General features: G+C 61.8%; 1 protein-coding gene across 4 annotated transcripts in view; it reads left to right on the top strand.

The window, feature by feature from the left end:
• Positions 1 to 672: 672 nt before the first annotated feature.
• Positions 673 to 6,000, top strand: part of ZNF787 (zinc finger protein 787) — a 29,419-nt gene continuing 24,091 nt past the window's right edge. The window contains exons 1-2 of one of the 4 annotated variants that reach the window (XM_070499585.1): positions 847 to 971; positions 5,459 to 5,574. The gene's annotated coding sequence lies outside the window, so the exon portion shown is untranslated. Of the gene's footprint in view, positions 972 to 1,203; positions 1,609 to 5,458; positions 5,575 to 6,000 lie in introns of those variants that run through there. The other 3 variants (XM_070499586.1, XM_070499584.1, XM_044759273.2) reach the window with 3 other exon arrangements.

Below are 6,000 nucleotides of genomic sequence, written 5' to 3'. Positions count from 1 at the left end.
GCCAGCGGGGGCAGCAGAAGCGGCGGCAGCAGAAGCTCTGACTGCCCATGGGTCCTGTCCCCATGCTATTCCACACTATTCTCTAAATAAAAGAGCACTACTGCCAGATCTTAAGAGTCTAAGAAATCTTTCTTTTGACCCTCGGCTCACCGACCCCGCATCAGCATGACCTCTCCGTCCCTCGTTATCTGCAAAATGGAAATAGGTTACTAATAGGACCTAAGTATGTAAAGCCCCTGGAGGGGCGCACTGTGTCGTTATTACTATTAGAAGGAAACGGAGGCTGAGAGAGACAGGGACTCAGGCGGCGCTTTGTCCAGTAACGAGGGACCAGGGTCTCCGAGGAGGGACCCTCTGCGCGCGCGGGCGCCGGCCACCGCCGGGAGCGTCGGCAGGAAAGGGGTTACAATGATAGAGACGACGGGAGGACCCGGGGTGGCACGAGAGGCCCTCCCCGCCGCGCTGCACGCCCCCCCCCCCCCGCCCCAGGCTGGAGCGGGGAGCAGACCGCGCAAGCGCGAGGTGCCTGGGGCGGGGTGGGGGGGGCACCTCCCTAGACACCCGGAAGTCTCCGCCTAACGGGTCGAGCCCGCGCCTCCTGTCCTGGAAGGGGGCGGGGCCCGAAGCCCCTCAGCGCGGCGCCATAGAGCGTGAACGGAGGACCCGTGTCCTAGACGCGTCCGGAAGTGGCTCCCTGAGGCGCCCGCTCCGCACCATAGAGCTGGGGGGGCGGCGGCGAGGGGGTCGCCGGGCTCGCCTTCCTAGAGCGGCGAGGACAGGGTGCAGGCCGGAGGGGGGGTAGGAAGGGGAGGGGGGAGCGGCGCGGGCGGAAGCGGCCAGGAAGGTCACTTCCGGCCTGGGCGCCCGTCCCCCTGACCCCAGGGTCTGAGTCGCCGCTGCCGCCGCTGCCACCATCCGCGAGGGAGGAGAGAGGAGGAGGAGTGCGGCGCGGCGGCCCCGGGACCGAGGAGGTGAGGGGAGGGCGCGGGGGCGGGGGGCGTGTGCCCGGGACCGGGTGGGCGCGCGCCTCGGGGTGCCGGGCTGCGGGCGGGGGGGCGGGCGGGGAGGCGGGAGGCGAGCGCGACTGGGCAGGCTAGTGCGCGTGCGCGCCGCTGGGGGGGGGGGGCGTGAGTGGGCGCGCGGCCGGTGACGCGGGCGGGGGCGCGCCGGCAGGGGCGGCGGACAGTGCGCGTGCGCGGCACCGCGCCGGGGAGCGCGCCCGGGGAGTGGGCGCGCGTGCGCTGCGCCGGGGGCTCGGGGCAGGGGGCGCCCGTCTCCCCACTAAACCTCCCCCGCCGGTCGTGGCCGGAAGTGGTGGCGACTCCCGGGGGAAGTTGAGCCCCCGGTGGGGGAGGGGCCCGCGCGGCCGAGCTGGCCTGACCGGAAACGGCGGTCCCTGTAGGCCCGTCCCGGCCGCCGGCCTGCTTCCCTCCTTCGAGCCCTTTTCAAAGAAGCCCGGGTCCCGTTGCTGCCCCGGGCGGGCTACGTGCGGCCTTTGATCCGGCCGGTAATTACGGGTGTTCCGGCCGGCAGGAGGCTCATTCATTCGCCCCGGCGCGGGCGGCGGGCAGGAAGCGCGTGCGCCGGAGGGGAAGTGACTGGGCCAAGGTCAGGCACCGCGTGGCCCGCGGGGCAGGGCGGGGACGGTGGCCGGGCCCACGGCGAACCCCGCGGGGACCGCGCTCCTTTACCCCTCACTCCTAATCCCCGCCGGAAAGGGGAACACCCCAGTTCGTCGAGATGAGTGCCACTGGCCCCGGGGGGTCAGGCAAGTTCAGGATGGCGTGATCAGACGGAAAAGTGACCCACAGACACGAGAGCCAGCAGCGAGTGTGGACAGAGGCTCTTCAAGTGCTAGGTCTATGCTGGCCACCGGGGACAGGAAGATGAACAAGGGCCTGGAGCCCGTCGGCGTAGAGGCAGACCCTGACACAGTCCCCGCCTGGTGACCGGAGCCCTCATCAGGAGGTCCAGGGGGCTGTGGGAACCCAGGGAAGCACGTGTCAGCATCTCTTCCCTTTTTAAGGCTGAATGATATTCCAAACCCAGCCCAGCCCGGCCCAGTCCAGGGGAGCAATCAGGGTTTTAGGAAGGCAGCGGCTTGGTTTGTGTTTTCCATGTGGCTTCCTGGTGCCAGGGCCTGTGTTGGGCAGTGCTGAGGATCCAGCTGGGAGTCGGATCTGGCCTGGTTCTGGGGACGCACAGTTGCTGTTGATCCTGGCTTATCTTCTCTCTTAAGACTGTAAGCCTCTTTGGCTAAATGCAGCTGGCATTGGCTTGTCTACCTCTGCTGCAGTCCCTTCTGGTCCTCCTCTGCCTCAGCCCCAGAGAACATTCAGCTCAGACTCCTACTTGTGTTATCTCATGTCTTAGCCCGTTCCCTCCTGGAAGCCTTCCGGATGTAAGCCCCACTCTGGCGCAGCTGAAGAACGGGAAGGTTTATCCCATGCCTGGCCCACAAGTGGCACTGCTGTGTTAGCTGAGAGCTCCGGGGTCACACAGGTGTGGGTTCAGATCCCAACTGCATTGCTCATACCTTTGTGACCTTAGACAAGCAACTTTAATCTCTCACTTCCCTCGTGGGTAAAGAGGGGATGATGATAAGAGTACTGACCTTGGTGGGAAGGCTCTTAATGCTATCCTGTTAGAGCCCAGCAGAGCTGAGAGGAAGGTGTCAAGTGAGTGGAAGGGGCTCTGGAGCCGTGGTTCCTAGGCTGGGCCTCGGTTCCATCTTTTCCAGCCCCGTGACCTTGGACCTGTCACTTCCCCTTTCCCAGGCTCAGTTTCTTCCTCAGTTCCCTAAGATGGCGAGCAGTTTGCCATTCCCTGGACAAGCCTAGTCCGTGCTAATGACTGTCCAGTCGTCTGCTCAGCCCTGCACTGGGCGGGCACACGGACACAGCAGTCCTGGCACAGTGCTCTGCTGTGGGGTCAGAGAGGAGGGTCGCTTGGCATATGCTTCTTTTTTTCTTTTTTTTTTTAAAAGATTGGCACCTGAGGTAACAACGGTTGCCAGTCTTTTTTTTTTTTCTGCTTTTTGTCCCCAAGTCCCCCCAGTACACAGTTGTATATCCTAGCTGTGGGTTCTTCTAGTTGTGGCACGTGGGACGCTGCCTCAGCATGGCCTGACGAGCGGTGCCGTGTCTGTGCCCAGGATCTGAACCAGTGAAACCCCAGGCCGCCGAAGCGGAGCACGCGAACCCAACCACTCGGCCACGGGACTGGCCCCCAGCATGTGTTTCTTGAGGCTCCCCTGGGCCAGACCCAGAGCTGGGCGATGCTGGGCGTCCATCCCTGTACTGGAGCAGCTCAGAGACCTGAGGGGGAGACGTACACACCGAAGCACCAGGCAGAGGGATGGGGAGATTTGTTAGAATAGCCATTGGGAGCTATAGGAGCCCAGAGGGAGGGCCTTCTGGTCAGGGAAGGATGACCAGAGGAGATGGCATGTCCTGAGTCTTGAAGGACAGAGGAATTGGCCAAGAGGACCCTGGGGCTCCAGGGATGATGAGATGAGCTCAGGGTGGGTGATGGCAAAGTTATGGCCCTGGGCTTCCGGCAGCTGCCTGGCTGCCCCCCCAGGGGCTTTGGTCGTCACTTCTGGGTACACAGCTCTCGGGGCACCTGTGCTCAGATGCCTCTCACAGCCCCTAAACCTCTCTGTTTTGTCCCCTGGTGCTGCCCGAGACCTCTGCCTGCTGAGGCACATGTGGGACGTTGGGGCCCTGGGGAGTCGGCTGTGGCCTGGGCCTCCTGGTGGAGACAGACTCCAGATCTCGCTTGCTGAGCCCTTCCTTGGCAGGTGCCTGCTACTCACTGTCCTAAGCCCTCGGGGACCCTGGAGTGGAGGTGGTCACCCCATTTTAGGGGGGTGGGACTGAGCCTCAGGCCCCATAGTGGCGTTAGAGCATAGGTCTTTGTGTGATTCCAGAGCTTGGCCCTTTACTGTAATGCCACCGCTCCTGTTGACTTCTTTCTTTTGGTCAAGGTTGGGGTCTAGGGGAGACAAAGGCTGTTCGGAAGACCTCTTGGGTATCAGTCATTGGGTTGGGGTCTCTGGGCTCCCCCTCTGATGGGGTGTACATGCAGGGCTGCCAAATGGCTCAGGGGACTCCAAGACCCAGCCCCTCACTTCAGATGTGACTTTCACGGGTGGCTGGGACATGGGTGGTGAGGCGGTGAGAGCTAAGATCCAGGTGGCAGGAGGCTTCGAGGACCTGTGAGGCGGTTGGGGGAGTTTGGGCTGTCACACGGTAGTGTCAGCGGCCCTGTTGTAGGAACACAGAGAGCCGTCATTTCACGTCTGCTGAGCAGCCAGCCAACCTGAACCTGGGACTAGGGCCCTGTGCTATTCCGCCAGGCCGCTGGGGGCCCCGAGACCTGGGTCCTCCTTGGTGTGGTTTCCCCAGTTCTGTCTCTGCCTGATCCTTGGGCTCACAGAACACTGGCTTCTCTTGTGCTGGATGGGGAGTCCCATGTGTCCTCGTAACTCACGATGCTGGGAACACAGAGACACATCAGCTGTGGTCCTGGCCTCAGCCTCTCTGGAGCTCATGTCAGGCTGGCCAGAGAGTCCTGGATTCCTGGGGCTGCTGTGTGCGAGGGTCTGTGCTGGGAGCTGGTGCCTGCCCTCCCGGAGCTCGTGTTCTGCTGGGGGCTGGGAGGCGGGTGGGACAGCAGGGGTGAGCAAGACAGGGAGATCCCCCTGGGTTCTAGGACTCTTCCGTCATAATGGAAATTAAAGGGAGCAACTGCCAGCATCCTAAGAGTAGGAGGAAAAAGAGCGCCTTGGAGCCGCTGACCTGGGTGGGGTCTTGGCCCTTCTCCGTGGCCGTGGGACGTTGGGTTGGCCCCTGAACTTGTCTGAACCCTCACTTTGACAGTTCTAGTCAGCGTTTACAAGGCGCCTGGCTCCTTGTTGAGCACTTCACACCCATCATCTCATTTGGTCTTGACACTAAGTCTACGAGGGTGACGATGCACAGAAAGGTGAAGCACCTTGCCCAAGGTTACGTGGCTGGTGGGGCCAATTCTGACCTGGCAGCCTGCCAGGAGAGATTGTCCTCTCGTCTCTCACGGTGCTTGGGATCGGGATTACGTACCTGCAGCACCCTGTGCCGAGGGTCTGCAATGGGGTCTGTGCTCACTGAGTGCAACCTGTCAGTATTTCATTAGGGAGGACACTTGAGCTGAGGGAAGAAGTCTAGGAAGGCTTCCTGGGGGAGGTGCTATTTTTGCTGGGCCCAGGCAGCAAAGCTACAGGGAGAAGGCGGGTGAGGTGGAAGGAAGTGTTAGAGAGAAAGCCAGGGTGGGAGAGTCCATGTCCACCCAGAAGATGGGGAATCTGGCCTGTTGGCCTGATTGAGGGGTGACAGGTGTAAGACGGTCTGTGAGTGTGTTTCTCATCTTTTTTACGGGGGACCTGCAGAGTGCTTTTGTTTGTCTAAACAATTTTCAGTTATCCACCAACATTTGAGAATCAAGAGCGTTCGCAGGCGTTTGAAGATCTAGAAATGCTGGATGACAGCAGGTGGCCAGTGGGGCAGTGGCTGGAGTGCTCCTCATCTCTCTCAGGTGGGGCTGCAGCTGTAACAGTAGACTAAGGTTCTAGGCATTCCGAAGGTTTCTCTCTTGTGGACGAGGAGAGGAGCGGTGACGGGCTGTAATGTTTCTACCCTGATCTTGCTCATCCTTCCTAGCCAGCCGGGCCCTAGCTGGGCCCTTGGGGAGGGCTGTGAAGGATTGGAAGTGGGGTGGTTGGGGTGGACCTGAGATTGTGGGGCAGGGGACGACGGCAGGGTGTGAGGGGGTCGGGCAGGAAGAGACGTGGGAGACAGGAGACAGGCCAGGTGGGGAGCTGCCGCGGAAGTCCAGAGGTAAGCAGAGTGGGAAATAAAGAATGAAGTAGACCCACCGCAGGCGGGCTAACTGAGGAAAAGGGGAAGCAAAGGAGAGAGAGAGAGAAGGAGACGGGAGTGGATCACAAGCTCTGCTCGACCC

Source organism: Equus asinus, chromosome 26 (genome assembly GCF_041296235.1).
Source record: "Equus asinus isolate D_3611 breed Donkey chromosome 26, EquAss-T2T_v2, whole genome shotgun sequence".
Classification (NCBI taxonomy): Eukaryota; Metazoa; Chordata; class Mammalia; order Perissodactyla; family Equidae; genus Equus; species Equus asinus.
The sequence above is the reverse complement of the archived record's forward strand: the minus strand, read 5'-3'. Positions and strand labels throughout refer to the sequence as shown.